Source organism: Phoenix dactylifera, chromosome 4 (assembly GCF_051530095.1).
Source record: "Phoenix dactylifera cultivar Ajwa chromosome 4, Ajwa_hap1_PhDact_Kaust_v1.1, whole genome shotgun sequence".
NCBI lineage: Eukaryota > Viridiplantae > Streptophyta > Magnoliopsida > Arecales > Arecaceae > Phoenix > Phoenix dactylifera.
In genome coordinates, this window is record NC_143193.1 from 20933781 (window position 1) to 20953572 (window position 19792).

Sequence of the window (19792 nt, forward strand, 5' to 3'; positions counted from 1 at the left end):
CAAGATCTAGGTCCGATTCTTCGAGGTTTTACCCTCTTTTGGGGCTCCTCACGGAGATATCTCCAGAATCCATTCGATGGATATTCGGAGATTAATTGAAATAGAGTTCTTAAGTTTCAGATCTGATAGTTAATCATGCATAAAAGTTTTAGCATAATTGTTTAAACGATTCCGACATAATCCTATGTGTTCTTAATGTGTTGATTTCTAGATTTGATCTTGTAAGCATGCATGAATTAAATTGTTTGATTCATTTTTCCGCTGTACTTTTAAAATTTTAAAAGAACTACATGTGGCTTGATTTCCCTTGTGAAGTGGTACGTAGGCAACCCGATCAGGTTCAGCTATGGTTTTCAAAAAAAAAAAAAAAAATTCAGCATGCTAAACACCGAAGAACCTAGGAATAACTTTCATTGGTATCAGAGCCAGGTTTATGTTTAAACTTTTATGTTTTAATTCTTGCAATTAAATATGAAATCATTAACATGTTTAGATTAGATCTAAAGTGCTTTTTATGATTGATTTAATTGCTGATTATGCATGATTAAGTAGATCTGAAATTTTGGATGCATATGATGCATGTTTGTGTTAGGATTAGTAGCATGAATAAATCTGAAATCATAATATTGTTTAGATTAGATCTAAATAAAGTTTATGATTCATATGATCTTTGATTTTAATGAACAAATCAGATCTGAAAATAAAAGTGAAAAAATAAATGCATAAGATGTATGTTGTTTGTATTAATTCATGTTGTTATGTATATGTGATGCATGAACATGAAACATAATGACTTAAACATGAATTAAATCTGATTACATGTGATTAATTACAAAAACTCAGATCTGAAAATGTGTTTTAAGAACTGAAAGATTGTAATTAAGATGTAATTAAAAAGAAATATGCATTGATCAAAACTTTCATAAGTCTAAACTTAATTGAGAATTAAGTGTTATGAAATAGAATTGTAACTCAATTAATTGACATTGCATAATTCTTTGGGCATATGGGTTAGCTTGAATCAAGTTCTTAGGATTGGGTTAGACCTAAGGTTAGAATCAAACATGGTCTAATTAGAGTTAATTGATCAAATCTAATTAAGTAGTAACTAGATTAGGTCAAGAAAACTCTAGGTTAAATACAATAGTTGTAGATTGACCAATTCCATGTCTTTGATTAGTCCAAGATGGAACTTGATTTAGGCTCAGAGGTGTAGCCCGAGTCATTTGAGTAATCAAATCGAAATTGATGAACCAGTCGGTGTCTAAGGTAAGTTTGGCAGTTTTGACCGGTGGTTTTTAATTGGGAGCTACTCGCACTGATTCGTCTTTGTCTAGTTAATGGCATATCCCTTCCACCGATCTCACTTACCTGGCCGACATGGTCAATCACATTTTGATTGGATCACTTAATGATTCGAGTTAGCCCATGCCTTAAGAAAAATCAGTATGACTGATTTAGGTGTCTCCTTAACCGGTTTGAGTCTAATCTGATTTGGTGAAGTCAGTGGGAGAAATTAGACTAACCGGATATTCTCATCTATCCTAATTATGAAATCCTCTAAAATTATTAGGTCCTTAAAATGAAATGGTTATGTGGATAACTAGGTCATAGCCTCCCATTAAGTTGGGTGATAATGGGTCCAATGTTTTGATAATTATTGGAGGCGCCACATGCCTGGTACTTATCAAGCATTGGAATTGTTATATGATGAGTTAAGTGTACCTTCAATAGGCGGTCAGGTGAGCCGAGCCACACTCGGGCTTGGTCGTCTATTAGTTGATTAGACTTAACCCTATCATTTAATGGTTGGACCTGACTAGGGTATTCGATGGAGAAGCCACACGCCTGCCGGAAAACCTAGGGCAAAATCATCACTAGAAGTTGCTTGGTGAAGCAATTGGTTAAGAACCTACCAATAGGTGCATATGGGTTGGCCGAGCCACACTCGGGCCTATATGTGATCTATTGGGTTCTAGTGCCCACTAAAGAATTAGGAGTAATTTTTCGAATTAGAGGTAGAGGCTACCAATTTGTATAAAATAGTGGGAATACCTTTAGACTAAAGTCCAAGTCTATTGAGTTTAGTCAATTCATATACTAATAGCCAAATTTTCTTTTTATGCAGAAATGGCCACTAATTTGCCACTTCGCTCATTGTTGGACAATGACAAGTTGACTGGTCCAAATTTCAATAATTGGCATAGGAAACTGAAAATAGTGCTAGAGCATGAGAGGATCCTTTATGTGATAACGGATCAAGCACCTGAGCAGCCCGCTGCTAATGCATCAAGATCGGCCAGAGACACTTATCAGAAGTGGCTCAGTGACCGGATCACTGTTCGATGCATGATGTTGGCAGCAATGAGTGATGAGTTTAGTAGGCGTTTTGAGAATACGCAGCCGGAAGATATCATTCAAGTGTTGAATGAATCATTCGGCATTCCTGACGACGTTGAGAGGCACAAAACTAGTTGTGCCATCTTCAGCGCTCGAATGAAAGATGGGACCTCGGTAACTGATCATTTACTGTACATGATTGAGTTGATCGAGCGTCTAAGCTCTCTTGGCTTTTTCCTTCATGATCAATTGGGGAAGGATGCCATACTAAACTCATTGCCTGGATCATACCGTCCTTTTCTCACTCATTTTCGTATGACAAAATCTGTAGTGAATTATCACCAATTGTTGGGGTTACTACAGACGTTTGAGAATGATCACCAACTTCTTAAGAAGACGGTGAACTTAGTGGGAGGTTCATCCAAGGGTCGCTCCTTTAAGAAAGGAAAAAAATAAAATAAAATTCAAAACAAATAGGTGCACCATGCTCAGCTTAGTCAGAAAAATAATAAAAAGGCTGATCAGAGAAAGGCGGAGTGCTTCTTCTGTAAGAAGCAAGGACATTGGAAGAGGAACTATCCTCTTTACATTGCATCCCTCGATCCGAACCGGCCTAAGAAAAATGGGCAATCAGTTGCCAATCAAGGTACTTATATGATAACACCTTGCAATTTTTCTATTTGTGATAATTTGACCTGGGTATTGGATACCGGTAGTCCTTTTAATATTTGCAATTCATTGCAGGGGCTACAAGTCAGTAAGAGATTTGAAGAAGGAGAAAGGTTTCTGAATGTTGGAGATGGAAGACCAGTTCCAGTTCTAGCTTTAGGAATTCTTAAACTTAAATTCAGCTCTCATGTAAATGTCCTTAGTGATTGTCACTATTGTCCAAATTTTCTATTGAATATCATTTCTGTAGGCCTTTTGGCCAAAAATGGTTATGAAATATCAATAAAAAAGGATTATTGCAATGTCATTTGGAATGGTGTTGTTGTAATGAATGGAATTCTGAGTAATGGCATTTACATTTTGTCACAGCCTGTTCATATAATGTATAAATCCAATAAGCGCCCTAGAATAGATAATGTCACGGATGTCTACCTTTGGCATCATAGGCTAGGTCATATTAACAAGAACAGGATGAACAGGTTAAGTAAAGAAGGAATCCTTGATGTTAATGATTGTGAATCATTGACAACCTGTGAATCATGTCTTCTTGGTAAAATGACCAAATCATCTTTTACCGGAAAAGGTGAACGAGCCAGTGATTTATTGACCCTTGTACATTCTGATGTATGTGGGCCGATGAGCACAGATGCTAGAGGTGGGTATTCATATTTCATTAAGTTTACAGACGACCTTTGAAGGTATGGTTGTCTATTTAATGAGACATAAATCTGAATCATTTGAAATGTTCAAATTATATCGTAATGAAGTAGAAAAATAAACTGGAAAGAGTATTAAAACTCTTCGATCAGATCGAGGAGGTGAATACCTCTCCAGTGAATTTTTGACATATCTAGGAGAAAATGGGATTCTCTCTCAATGGACTCCTCCTGGTACACCACAATATAATGGTGTGTCAGAAAGGAGAAATCGAACTCTGTTAGACATGGTTCGATCCATGATGGGGTTTGCTAATCTGCCCATATTCTTTTGGGAATATGCTCTTGAGTCAGCCTGCTATATTCTAAATAAGGTTCCAAGTAAGTCTGTAAATAAAACACCACATGAGATGTGGACTGGACGCAAGCCGATGCTCTCTCACCTTAGGATTTGGGGGTGTCCGGCGTACGTCAAACGTTTGAAGACAGACAAACTTGAACCCAAGTCTGACAAATGTTTCTTTGTTGGTTACCCTAAAGAAACTAAAGGATATTACTTCTACTTTGCTGAAGAACAAAAATTGTTCGTAAGCAATAGAGCAATTTTTTTAGAAAAGGAATTCCTTGGTGAAGGAACAAATAGCTCTAATGTTGAGCTTAGAGAAGTTCAACATGTAGAAGATCCGACACCATCTACTGAACCAGTTGAGTCGGATTTTATTATATCAGATCCAGAACCCATATTAGATGCATCGTTAAGGCGATCGGATAGAGTACCACGTCAGCCAGACAGATACTATGGTTTCTTGGTCCGGGATGGGGATCCTATCGAACTTGATGAAAATGATGAGGATCCGATCACATATATGGATGCAATGCAGAGGTATGACTCTGATAAATGGCTTGGAGCCATGCAATCCGAAATGGAATCCAGGAAGGTCAATGATGTTTGGACATTAGTTGACCCACCCGAAGGAATTAAACCCATAGGGTGTAAGTGGATATTCAAAAGGAAACGAGGCGCAGATGGAAAGGTAGAGACCTATAAAGCTCGTCTGGTTGCCAAGGGTTATCGTCAACGTTATGGTATTGACTATGACGAGACGTTTTCTCCTGTGGCAATGCTCAAGTCCATTCGGATTGTGCTTGCGATAGCAGCACATTTAGACTATGAAATCTGGCAAATGGATGTAAAGACCGCATTTCTAAATGGAGATTTAGAAGAAGAAGTGTATATGATACAACCTGAAGGTTTTGCAGATGAGTCTAAAGTGTGCAAGCTTCAAAAATCCATTTATGGATTAAAGCAAGCTTCACGGAGTTGGAATATATATTTTGATAAGGTAATCATGGCTTCATTAAGAATGAAGAGGAACCTTGCATTTATAAATGGGCAAATGGTTCAGTTATTATATTCCTTATTTTGTATGTGGATGACATTCTTTTAATCGGGAATGACATTCCTGCATTACAAGGAATAAAGGTTTGGCCATCATCTCAATTTGCTATGAAGAATTTGGGAGAAGCATCTTACATCCTAGGGATGAAGATCTATAGAGATAGATCTAGAAGATTGCTTGGATTATCCCAATCCACATACATTGATACTATACTGAAGAGGTTCAGTATGATTAATTCCAAGAAAGGCTATCTTCCGATGGGCCATGGAATTAACCTCTCTAAAAGGGATTGTCCGACAACCCCTCAAGAAAGAGAGAGTATGGATAGAATTCCATATGCTTCGGCAGTGGGATCTATAATGTATGCCATGACATGTATTAGACCAGACGTGGCATACTCACTAGGAGTAGTGAGCAGATACCAGTCTGATCCAGGTAGCAACCACTGGAAGGTTGTAAAAACCATCCTTAAGTATTTGAGAAATACTAAAGATTAGTGGCTTGTCTATGGTGATTCTGACTTAAAACTTGAGGGATATACTGATTCAAGTTTTCAGTCAGATCAAGATGATAGCAAGAGCGTGTCAGGATATATCTTCACTCTTAAGGGTGGGGCCATCTGCTGGAAGAGTTCCAAGCAGCATACAGTGGCAGATTCTACATGTGAAGCAGAATATATCGCAGCATCTGATGCCGCCAAGGAAGCTGTATGGTTGCGAAAGTTCATCACCGAGCTTGGAGTGACACCCTCCATTGATGGTCCAGTGCCTGTATTTTGTGACAATACTGGGGCCATAGCTCAAGCAAGGGAACTTAAAGCACATCAGCGGACCAAGCATATTCTACGTCGCTACCACCTGGTTCGAGAGATCATCGATCGAGGTGATATTGATCTTCAGAAGATTGACATAAAAGAAAATCTGGTTGACCCATTTACCAAAGTCCTCGGCATCAAAGAGTTCGACGAACACAAGTCGAGGATGGGTATTAGATACTGTGCCGATTGGCATTAGGCTAAGTGGGAGTTGTTGGGATTTGTATCCTAAATGTCAATCGTCAGCATATTGATGATTGAATTTTGTAAATGAATTGACAAATTAATAAAGTGTTATTTGGCATTATTCATCATTTCATCTTCAAATGAACTCTTATATGATGAAGTCCTTAGGACTTATATTATGATAAAGGAGGATTTATCTTTGAGTCCTTAAACTTGTTCGCGACCAAATGATATGTTGTTACTAGGACGACAGCATTATCGAGATTAGGTCGTTGTGTGACATATACGTTGGTTGTCCTCTTAACCAAGGAGTGTGGAGACACTGGTATGCCACACAGGTGAAGTGTAGGAGTACATTTCACTGGACGTGACCAATTCTGGAATGCTCTACTGTCGAAAGATGTTCCGAGTGGATATGGGTATAAGTTTGGCCCTCTGACCTGAGACCGCAACCTGTGACTAGCAAGCAACTCACTGTACTTTGGTACCGGGCTACCTGAATTTCTAATTCAGTGACGGAAGGTCACTGGGTGCAGTCAAGTACTTGCGTAGTCAGTTGTGAGTCAAGATGGAATTGACCCCTCCTGAAAACAGGAGATAATGTCTTGTGATTAATTTAGCAAAACCTTGGCCAGGGTAATCCCAATGAGGAGTCACGGGATATCTAAAGTTAATCACATAATGGATGTACTAATTATAGGGTTGACAGTGAGCTCTAAGTCATCCTGGCATTAGGAGTCAAAGGGATTGAATTATACAGTAACCATAGTTCAGGGTTCCAGAATATTTGCTTCGCATATATTCGGCCTATCCGGACGTTGGGTACCATTGCTAGATGGTCACATCAATTAGTGTAGGAAATTGTTCCTATACTACCGGCTTAGGTTCGAACCTATGAGGTCACACGCATAGAAGATTCCTGTTGATCAAGAAAGCTGATGAATGATTAAGAATCATTCAGGGATAATTTGGTCAATTTGATTGGCAAATTATCTTATAAAATAATTAAAGTAATTATTGAAGGATTAATTAATAATTAAATTACTAATAAACTCAATTTGATTGAGTAATTGTGCTAAGGATGAGCCAAATTGAATTGGATTCAAGTTTGGGCTCAATCAGGATTTTGACCTGATTGGATTAGGTTAGAACAAAAAAGGACTTAAGCTGATCAAATTAATTTTAAATTAATTTGTTCAGCTTAATTGGGGATTGACCTAATTGGATTAGGTCCAACACAAAGTAATTAATTCAATTTGATTGAGTTTGCATGAGCCAAAATTTAATTGGATTCAATTTGAGCTCAATCAGGGTCTGACCTGATTAGATTGGGTTAAACCAAATTGCTTTATTTTAATTCGGGTTTGACCAAATTTGATTAGGTGCAGCCTAAGAGGATTAGGCTCAGATGATGTGGCAATTATTGGTGACATGAAATTGGATTTCATGAATTTTAAATAAACCAAAATTATTGCATGGCACATGGACCCATTGCTTGACACATGGCGACATTGTTTGTTATTTGAATTTAAATTCAAACATTAAGCAATGTGTTAAATGATTTTAATCACTCAAACCATCAGCCAAGGTGGCGTATGAGTTTTTGAATGGATTAAATTCGAATTTCAAGAGGTGATTTCGAAATTATGAAGTGTTTTACCTTGCCGCATGGATTTCAAATTCCTTCCCTCTTGCACATGTGTTTAAAATTTGAATTTAAATCAGATTTGGTTGAGATCTGATTTGGGTTGTTCCTATTTCTTTGCATGTGCCAACTAAAAGAGGTTTTCTGAAAATAAATTTCGAATTTTGAATGAAAATTCGGAGGCCATTAAAAGGGGTCAAACATGGGCACCAAAAACACATCGATTGCAGCCTTCTTCCTCACCCGCCTCCTCTTCCTCTTCTTCTCCATTTTAGATAGGGTTTTCAGGGTGAATATCTAGAAGATTCAAGATCAGATCTGAGTTCTCTACTTTTCTTACAAACCTCATCTCCATCTGCTTCAAGACGATTGATCAAGAGTTGATTGAATCCCGACGGGCAGATTTCAGCTTTCAAGTGTTCTGCAACTGCTAGCACTGTTGCGGAAGAAGATCCTTCAGGACTTCACGTGTACTTCTCGTAGAGGCCATTCGTGTGCGTGGCTGTGAAGTCAAGAATCAGATTCACAACTTTCATCCATCATAAAAGGTATTAATCTAGCATTAATCATTTATTATGGTGTCAAGGTCTAGGTCCGATTCTCCGAGGTTTTACCCTCTTTTGGGGCTCCTCACGGAGATATCTCTAGAATCCATTCGATGGATATTCAGAGATTAATTGGAATAGAGTTCTTAAGTTTCAGATCTGATTGTTAATCATGCATAAAAGTTTTAGCATAATTGTTTAAACGATTCCGGCATAATCCTATGTGTTCTTAATGTGCTGATTTCTAGATTTGATCTTGTAAGCATGCATGAATTAAATTGTTTGATTCATTTTTCCACTGTACTTTTGAAATTTTAAAAGAACTATGTGTGGCTTGATTCCCCTTGTGAAGGGGTACGTAGGCAACCCGATCAGGTTCAGCCATGGTTTTCAAAAAAAAAAAAAAATTCAGCATGCTAAACACCGAAGAACCTAGGAATAACTTTCAGAAAGGTCGTCTGTAAACATAATGAAATATGAATACCCACCTCTAGCATCTGTGCTCATTGGCCCACATACATCAGAATGTACAAGGGTCAATAAATTACTGGCTCGTTCACCTTTTCCGGTAAAAGATGATTTGGTCATTTTACCAAAAAGACATGATTCACAGGTTGTCAATGATTCACAATCATTAACATTGAGGATTCCCTCTTTACTTAACCTGTTCATCCTGTTCTTGTTAATATGACCTAGCCTATGATGCCAAAGGTAGACATCCGTGACATTATCTATTCTAGGATGCTTACTTGACGTGTACATTACATTAACAGGTTGTGATAATAAGTAGATGCCATTTCTCAATCGTCCATTCATTACAGTAGCACCATTCATAATGATATCACAAGAACATTTCTTTATTAAAATTTTATAACCGTTCATGGCCAAAAGGCCTACGGAAATTACATTCAATAAGAACGTAGGACAATAGTGACCATCACTCAAGACAACTACATGAGAATTGAAAACAAGTTTGAGATTTCCTAAAGCTAGAACTGGAACAGATCTTCCATCTCCAATATTTAGGAATCTCTCGCTATTTTCAAATCTCTCATTGACCTGAAGTCTTTGCAACGAATTGCATATATTAAATGGACTTCTAGTATCTAATACCCAGGTTGAATTATCACATATAGAGAAATTACAAGGTGTTATCATATAAATACCTTGATCAGCAACTGATTGCCCTTTTTTCTTGCTTGGCCTGTTCGGATCAGGTGAGGTAAGGTACTGAGGATAATTACTCTTCCAATGCCCCTGCTTCTTACAATAGAAGCATTCTGCCTGACTTTGGTCATTCTTAATCTTTTTGGTCTAACTATGCTGAGTTTTCAGCTTTTTATACCAATTATTGAAGTTGGAACCAATCAACTTGTCATTATCCAATAATGAGCGAAGTGACAAACTTGTGGCCATTTCTACATAAAAGAAAATTTGGCTATTAGTATATGAATTGACTAAACACAGTAGACTTGGACTTTAGTCTAAAGATACTCCCACTATTTTATATAAATTGGTAGCCTCTACCTCCAATTCGAAAAATTACTCCTAATTCTTTAGTGGGCACTAGAACCCAATAGATCACATATAGGCCCGAGTGTGGCTCGGCTTACCCATATGCACCTATTGGTAGGTTCTAAACCAGTTGCTTCACCAAGCAACTTCTAGTGATAATTTTGCCCTAGGTTCTTCGGCAGGCGTGTGGCGCCTCCACCGAATATCCTAGTCAGGTCCAACCATTAAATGATAGGGTTAAGTCTAATCAAATAATAGACGACCAAGCCCGAGTGTGGCTCGGCTCACCTAACCGCCTATTGAAGGTATACTTAACTCATCATATATTGAATGACAATTCCAATGCTTGATAAGTACCAGGCGTATCGCGCCTCCAATAATTATCAAAATATTGGACCTATTATCACCCAACTTAATGGGAGGCTATGACCTAGTTATCCCCATAATCATTTCATTTTAAGGACCTAATAATTTTAGAGGATTTCATAATTAGGATAGATAAGAAGATCCGGTTAGTCTAATTTCTCCCACTGACTTCACCAAATCAGATTAGACTCAAACCGGTTAAAGAGGCACCTAAATCAGTCAAACTGATTTTCCTTATAGGCATGGGCTAACTCAAATCATTAAGTGATCCAATCAAAATGTAATTGACCATGTCGGCCAGGTAAGTGAGATCGGTGGAAGGGATATGCCATTAACTCGATAAAGACGAATCAGTGCGAGTAGCTCCCAATTAAAAACCACCGATCAAAACTGCCAAACTTACCTTAGACACCGACTGGTTAATCAATTTTGATTTGATTACTTAAATGACTCGGGCTACACCTCTGAGCCTAAATCAAGTTCCATCTTGGTCTAATCAAAGACATGGACTTGATCCATCTACAACTATTGTAAATTGACCTAGAATTTCTTTGACCTAATCTAGTTACTACTTAATTTGATTTGATCAATTAATTCTATTTGTCCATGTATGATTCTAACCTTAGATCTAACCCAATCCTAGGAACTTGATTCAAGCTAACCCATATGCCCAAAGAATTATGCAATGTCAATTAATTGAGTTACAATTCTATTTCATAACACTTAATTCTCAATTAAGTTTAGACTTATGAAAGTTTTGACCATTGCATATTTCTTTTTAATTACATATTAATTACAATCTTTCAGTTCTTAAAACATATTTTCATATCTGAGTTTTTGTAATTAATCACATATAATCAGATTTAATTCATGTTTAAGTCATTATATTTAATGTTCATGCATCACATATACATAACAACATGAATTAATACAAACAACATACATCTTATGTATTTATTTTTTTACTTTTATTTTCATATCTGATTTGTTCATTAAAATCAGAGATCATATGAATCATAAACTTTATTTAGATCTAATCTAAACAATATTATGATTTCAGATTTATTTATGTTACAAATCTTAACACAAACATGCATCATATGCATTCAAAATTTCAGATCTACTTAATCATGCATAATCAGCAATTAAATCAATCATAAAAAGCACTTTAGATCTAATCTAAACATGTTAAAGATTTCAGATTTAATTGCAAGAATTAAAATATAAAAGTTTAAACACGAACCTGGCTTTGATACCACTGATAGTGGGGGAGTCTCCACTCCTACATGGGTTCGGTCCTATTAAAAATAGGGTGACACCCATGTATACCTATCAGAGCATGCATCTCCATATGCCCCCGGGCGGAGAGCCACGCTTCATCACACGATCACGCGTGAGAGTTCTCGGAGATCAGTCACAACTCTTGGACCTTTGCTCTGATACCACTGATAGGGGGAGTCTCCACTTCTACATGGGTTCGGTCCTATTAAAAATAGGGTGACACCCATGTATACCTATCAGAGCACGATTCTCTATACGCCTTCGGACGGAGAGCCACGCTTCGTCACACGATCACGCATGAGAGTTTTTGGAGATCGGTCACAACTCTTGGACCTTTGCTCTGATACCACTGATAGTGATTCCTAGGTTCCTCGGTGTTAAGCATGTTGATTTTTTTTTATTTTAAAAAAACCATGGCTGAACCTGATCGGGTTGCCTACGTACCCCTTCATAAGGGGAATCAAGCCATACGTAGTTCTTTTTAAGTTTCAAAAATGCAGCGGAAAAACCGAATCAAACAATTTAATTCATGCATGCTTATAAGATCAAATCAAGAAATCAGCACCTTAAGAACACATAGGATTATGCCGGAATCGTTTAAACAATTATGCTAAAACTTTCATGCATGATTAACTATCAGATCTGAAACTTAAGAATCTATTCCAATTAATCTTCGAATATCCATCGAATGGATTCTGAAGATATCTCCGTGAGGAGCCCCAAAAGAGGGTAAAACCTCGGAGAATCGGACCTAGATCTTGATACCATAATAAATGATTAATGCTAGATTAATACCTTTTATGATGGATGAAAGTTGTGGATCTGATCCTTGACTTCGCAGCCATGCACACGAATGGCCTCTATGAGAAGTACACACGAAGCTCCTGAAGAGATCCAATCCTGCGGAAGTGCTAGCTTGCGCAGAATTTCTTGAGGCTGAAATTTGATCTTCCCAACGCTGTCAACTTTTGAACCGCCTTCTTGGAAGAACTTGGAGGAAAGGTTTAGAGAGATTGAAGAGGACTTAGATCTGATCTAAAGACTCTTATCAGGGACCCCTAACACTAATGGTGCGATGGACTTAGAGGAGGAAGAAGTCGGCTAGATTGAATGCAGAATTTTTCCATGCATGAACCAGGGTTCCTCACTTTTCTTTTCCCTTTTTTTTTCTTCTTTTTCTCTCTTTTTTCCTTGAATTCGACCACCAGCTGATGGAGGTCCTTTTAATGTTGCTATCCCCTCTAACTTCATGCCAACCATCCCATATTTGTGGAGGATTTTGTGGGGTTTTGAATTTTAAATTCAAAATTTAAGTTCATGTGCCATTACATGATGAAGCTTGATCTAATCTAAACCATTCATGATCATGTTGCCACTTTCGAAATTCCCATACTCCCAATCAGATTAGAGGGTCACGTGGTGATTTTGTGGTGATTAAATTCGAAATTCAATCTTAATTAGAAGTGAGATAAAGATAAGGATGGCATATGTCATGAAGAGAGAGAATTTGATCTTATCTAATTCTTTTCATGAATTTATCTCTCCATTTCGACCCATCTAATGATGAAAGAGGTTCCTGATGTTGCCAAGTGTCCCATGGCACCATTAAATAAATTAAATTAATTTTTAATCATATTAAAAATCAATTTATGGCACCATGCATGGATATGTTATAAGTGGATTTCAAGATCCGAACAGTTTCAGATCAGACCCATTTAATTTAATTAAATCCTAACAATTAGAATGATCCAATTATCATGGGTTTAACCTAATCTAATTAGGTCAATCCCTAATTAAGCACAAATTTAATCTAATTTAATTTAGTCAACCTAAGTCCTCTTGATTCAGACCTAATCCAATCAGGTCAAAAATCCTGATTGAGCCCAGAATTGAATCTAATTCAATTTGGCTCATCCTTAGTCTAATTACTCAATCCAATTGAGTTCATTAGCAATCTAATTACTAATTAATCCTCCGATAATTACTTTAATTATTTTATAAGATAATTTGCCAATCGAATTGACCAAATTACCTCTGAATGATTCTTAATCATTCATCAGCCTTCTTGATCAATCAGGAATCTTCTATAAGTGTGACCTCATAGCTTCGAACCTAAATCGGTAGTATAGGAACGACTTCCTACACTAATCGATGTGACCATCTAGCAATGGTATCCGATGTCTGGATAGGCCGAATATATGCGAAGCAAATATTCTGGAACCCTGAACTATGGTTACTGTATAATTCAATCCCTTTGACTCCTAATGCCAAGATGACTTAGAGCTCACTGTCAACCCTATAATTAGTACATCCATTATGTGATTAACTTTAGATATCCCGTGACTCCTCACTAGGATTATCCTGGCCAAGGTTTTGCTAAATTAATTACAAGACATTATCTCCTATTTCCAGGAGGGGTCAATTCCATCTCAACTCACAACTGACTACGCAAGTACTTGACTGCACCCAGTAACCTTCCGTCACTGAATTAGAAATTCAGGTAGTCCGGTACCAAAGTACAATGAGTTGCTTGCTAGTCACAGGTTACAGTTTCAGGTCAGAGGGCCAAACTTATACCCATATCCACTCGAAACATCTCTTGACAGTAAAGCATTCCGAAATTGATCACATTCAGTGAAATGTACTCCTACACTTCACCTGTGTGGCATACCAGTGTCTCCACACTCCTTGGTTAAGAGGACAACCAACGTATATGTCACACAACGACCTAATTTCGATAATGTTGTCGTCCTTGTAACAACATATCATTTGGTCGCGAACTAGTTTAAGGACTCGAAGATAAATCCTCCTTTATCATTAATAAGTCCTTAGGACTTCATCATATAAGAGTCCATTTGAAGATGTAAAATGATGAATAATGCCAAAAAATACTTTATTGATTTGTCAATTCATTTACAAAATTCAATCATCAACATGCTGACGATTGACATTTAGGATACAATTTCTAACAGGAATATCAGTTCCAGTTCTAGCTTTAGGAATTCTTAAACTTGAATTCAGCTCTCATGTAAATGTCCTTAGTGATTGTCACTATTGTCCAAGTTTTTTATTGAATATCATTTCTGTAGGCTTTTTGGCCAAAAATGGTTATGAAATATCAATTGATGAGAGCACAAAAGTGCGATCTATACATCACTTAAATTAGTATTATTGCTAACAAATAATGATAAAATTGCCGCATTAATATTATATTTTTGTAGGGTGCAGGTGATCTTAAATCATAGCTAAAATGCGCATAAGGTCAGCCACATTTGCACACTAAAAGGAGTATTAGCAGACCAAGTTAAGCCTAATGGAGCAGTAGCCAAAGGGGCCTAGATTCATTATCCGGAAGGATCCAACGGTCCGTGGGGTTCATAACAGCATGCCCATTATCTTCCAGCATCTCGTGCGTCCCAGCTTCTTCTGCATCTTAAGCCCAGGCGCCAACATTCTAATTCTTCCGTATGCAATCTCCCGCACCCACAACTCTCCCAGCCGTGTCCACCTCTTCCTCTGTTTCTTCCCAAAACAAAGTATCCGAGTTGTTCTTCCGCTGTTAGCTCCTTCCCGTGATGCATTCCCAAGCTTCCATTCTCTAGTGCACAAGCTCCAGCCGTCCACGTTCTAGCCACATCAGCGCTCACGGCATCCTGCGATTTCAGCATCAACGATCAACTCCCATCTACGTTCACAGCACCTCCCAGCCTTCTCCCGTGATTCTCCCGCATCCCCTGCTTCTGGATCCGTATCTCATCTAGATCCCAGTCTTCCGCGATCGGATCTCCTGGCTTCATTCACCGTCTATCTCTTATGGATTCGCATGCAACCAATTCCCAGCATCCCGACCTTGAGATCCAGCCGTCCGTGTGCAATTCATCTGCATCCTTCCGCAATGGAACAACAGGGAATCCCAGAGCCCACGATCATGCCAAGCGTCCGTGAGCCAGCATTGGACTCCCCAGCGATTTCAGCGCCCTGTATCTTAGCTGCCTCCCGTGATTAGCTCGCTTCCGCTCATCCACGCGTTCATCCGAGTCCCAACAAGCCTTCCGCGATGCAAGCGATCGCGATCAGCTCCCGAGCGCCTCTGTGCATCCATTTGAAGAAGATCAGGATCCCACGCATCTCACGCGCTTCATCTTCAACCGTCCGCGTGTAATCTTCCCAATCCCAGCCGTTTGAAAAAAAGGATCCATCGCTGGCCCTAGAGTTTGTGAACTATATGAGGCTCTCTCGGTTAGGGCTGGGGGATCATTCTTTCCCATTGAAAAACAGAGGAGGGCCTCTGCCATCCAAAAAAAAAAAGAAAGAAGAGAAAGGGAAACAGGGGATGCCCTATTTTCGAAAATAAAAAGAAAAAAAAGAAGGAAGAGGAACAGGGGAGTTTCTTTTATGTTTATGGCCGGCTAATCCCTTAGGTGAAGGGTGATGGAGGAACCTTTGATGTTTTATTTTCTTTCAAATAAATTCTGAACGATTGATCTCTCTGATTTATATTTATATATGTGTTTTTGATTCTTGCATATTTATCTATGAGATAGATCTTTTATGGTTTATATTTATTGATTCATGGATTGTTTCGATGTTTGCTTTGTCGTAGACGTAGTCGGCACGATAAATACTTAGATCTTGAATTCATGATTTCAAATTATATACTCCATGATTAGAACTATTCTATCTGATTGATCCTTAATCAAGAATCACGAAATTTAATTGTTGAAAATAATATCATCAAGGGGGATTCCAGATCCCTACACCATCTTAATCTATCCAACTTTGATTCTCTGTTTACTGATTTATTTTCTATTTGCAAAACATTATTTGAAGCCGTAAATTCATTGAATTAATTAATCTAAAATTATATTAAATAATCTCATATATATTTCGTTTTCTGAGGATTCGACCTCGGACTTCCGAGAATTTACTACTTGTGTGATTTTCCTATACTTAGGAGATTAGTTTTGCGAAAGCATTTTTGCGAACGTGTCAAGTTTTTAGCGCCGTTGCCGGGGAATGGCTGATTTATTAATTTTAGATTAATTAGTACTATAGTAGTTAGTCTTTTTCTTTCAAAAACAAAAAAAAATAAATTCTTTACTGCTGTTTTTTTATTCCCTGCACAGTCTGCATCAAACTCTGATATCAAAGTAATTAACCGTCTGATTGAACTCAAATTTGGTCTTCAAGTGCAGGACCTGTATTTCTAAAACTTTTAAGACTATTATATTAATACGAAACCTTGCTGTTTTCTGTTTGAATTTTCTGCATTTAATTGTTTTAGAATCAGAATTTTATTGTTATCATATCTCATTAACCCTTGTTGCTAATTGAAAATTTAAGAAAAAAACTTTAAGAAAAGATCAAGGGTGATTATTCAAAAATTAAAAAAAAAAAGAGAAAAAATCTAAAATTTCAAATTTCAAATTTCAGAATTCAAATTTCAAACTTCAACTCATAAAATTTAAAAAAAATAAATAATTTGCTTGATCACCTATTCAATGAAATTTAATATCATGTCATAAACATTAAAAAAAAAATCTCTTGATTGTTGCGTATAGTATAAGGCATCAGCATAAAATATTCTAATGGCTGAACCCATTTAAAAAGATAAGGTGGGGATTTCATCACTCGTCTTTAGCCCAAAAATCACCCCATTGCATAAATATCCTAAGCTTAACTAAAATCAATTAGACGTTGGCCCCTAAGGACATTCGAGCTCAATAGGACGAAGACCACAGAAAGTTGCACCAGTTTCGCTCTGTGGCTTAGTTCATGTCTAGGCAAGCTTTGTCCCTATAAGGGAGACAGTTCATCTGTTCGAGGCAAGTGGATTTTAAGTAGGACCTTTGCGAACGCATCGTGACCCCTCCACTTACCTGGAAGCTTACCTGGTCAACTCGGTTCATTAGACCGGATTGGAGGCTTAGGTGCCCTCTTCAAACCAGTTAGGAGCTGTCTAGAAAATTTAAGAAAAACATTAGAAATTGAGGTGTAATGTTTTGTTGCATGTTTGATTGTGAATAGATTTTTGTTTTAGGATGTCGTTTTAGGGTATCTTTAGTTGGTACTTATATTTATATTTATTATTTTTTTAAAAAAATATAAAAAAAAAATTTAATTAAATTTTGTATGCTAGGTTGGAATAGGGACAACACTGGGCGTTTGAATCGAAAAACTTTTGACAATTCCTTAGATCATATTATTAAAACTCTTTCGCAAAATCTCAGATCTAGTGAGATGGTTGATGACGATGTAGGAAGTCACCATGGTAATGAAGGTAGACCCTCAGTTATGACACTTCGACAATACTTACACCCCACTAGGACTAGTCAACCTTCATGCATGATTATTCTTGAAAACGTAGGACACTTTGAAATCAAACCAGGAGTAATTCAATTGCTGCCAAAGTATCATGGAATGGAATCCGAGAACCTTTATCTTCACCTTAAGGATTTTGAGGAAATTAGCATCACATTTAGAGTGCCAAATGTATCAGAAGATGTCCTTAAATTGACCTTGTTCCCTTTTTCCTTAAAGGATAAAGCCAAAACATGGTTGAACTCCTTGAGACCTAGATCGCTAGGAACATGGCATGATATGCAAAGAAAATTCTTGAAAAAATTCTTTCCCGCACAAAGGACTAACTTTTTGAAAAGGCACATTAGTAATTTCCAACAAAAAGACCATGAAACATTTTATGAATGCTAGGAGAGATTTAAAGATTTGCTTCTCTCTTGTCCTCATCATGAGTTTGAAACCTGGAGAACCATTAGTTTCTTTTACGAAGGGTTGTCTCCACAGTTAAAACAATTTATAGAGACTATGTGCAATGGTCTTTTCTGGAAAAGCAACCCGATGAGGCATGGGACTATTTAGATTCTCTCGCAGAGACTGCACAATTATGGGATACAGGGGATGGAGTGAATAAACCTTTGCCTAAGCCTACTAGCATTGGACACGAGGGCCTTTACAACCTTAGTACTCAGGATGATATTCAGGCTAAAATGGCAGCCCTTACTAGAAAGGTAGAGAAAATTAAACTTAGAAGGATTGAACCCGTCAAGACCGTAGAATATAACAGCGAGTGTTGTAGGATTTGTGAGATGCCTGGCCATCTCACCACTGATTGCCCTACAATACCCGCATTCAAAGAAGTCTTGCACGATCAGGCCAATGTTATGAATACCTATCAAAAATCTTTTAATAATTCTTTTTCGGGTACTTACAACCCTGGATGGAAGAACCATCCAAATTTCAGGTGGAGGAATGACCAACCTCAACAAGTATATAACCCAACTCCTCCACCTCCGCAACCTCATTATGCACACGCACCCCCTCAAAAATCCAATCTCGAAGAAACTTTGCAATCTTTCATGCAAGGTCAAGCTAAAATCAATGATGAATTAAGAAATCAACTGACAATGCTGACCACTGCTTTAAGTGCTCAAGAGAAGGGTAAGCTACCAACTCAACCACAACCTAACCCTCAAGTCTACGGGGGTAGCAATGCATCATCTTCAACTTCGCATAAAGAACAAGCGAAGAGTATAATAACTTTGTGAAGTGGAAAGGTTATTGACCGACCAGTCCCAGAACAAACACAAGTCATACCTGATTCTGACCCTCCCAAGACAAAAGAAAAGGATACCGAAGAAACCGAAGCACCAACATCAACTAAAAAAATTAAATGTCCTTTTCCTGCACCATTTCCACAAAGATTAAAGCCCTTGCAAAAGCTTGAACCAAACTCTGAAATTCTTGAGCTTTTTAAGCAAGTAAAAATCAATGTACCTCTTCTTGATGCAATCAAACAAGTGCCTTCCTATGCAAAATTTTTGAAAGATTTGTGCACTGTCAAGCGTCGTTTAAATGTCAAGAAAAAGGCATTTCTAGCTGAAAATGTGAGTGCAATTTTACAGCATAACATTCTTCTTAAATATAAGGATCCAGGTTGCCCAACTATCTCGTGCATCATTGGCAATTTTAGGATTGAGCGAGCATTGCTAGATTTAGGAGCGAGTGTGAACTTGTTGCCATATACGGTATATGAGCAACTCAGTTTGGGTGAGTTGAAGCCAACAACTGTCACCTTATAATTAGCTGATAGGTCAGTGAAGGTTCCTAGAGAAATTATCGAAGATGTGTTGGTCCAAGTAGACAAGTTCTATTTTCCTGTCGACTTTATCATACTGGACACACATCCGGCTTCCAATTCACCATCTCAGATTCCGGTCATCTTAGGACGTCCGTTCCTTGCAACTTCTAATGCATTGATCAATTGTAGGAATGGTGTCATGAAGCTTTCTTTTGGCAATATGACCTTAGAACTGAACGTCTTTAGTATAGGCAAAGAACCCAGTGATCATGAAGAA

The 19792-nt window shown here is 37.7% G+C and overlaps 1 non-coding gene across 1 annotated transcript; it reads right to left on the reverse strand.

The window, feature by feature from the left end:
- Positions 1-18062: 18062 nt before the first annotated feature.
- Positions 18063-18172, reverse strand: LOC149753718 (small nucleolar RNA R71). The gene has a single exon (XR_016409317.1). It is a non-coding gene; the product is annotated as a small nucleolar RNA R71 (small nucleolar RNA).
- Positions 18173-19792: the final 1620 nt, after the last annotated feature.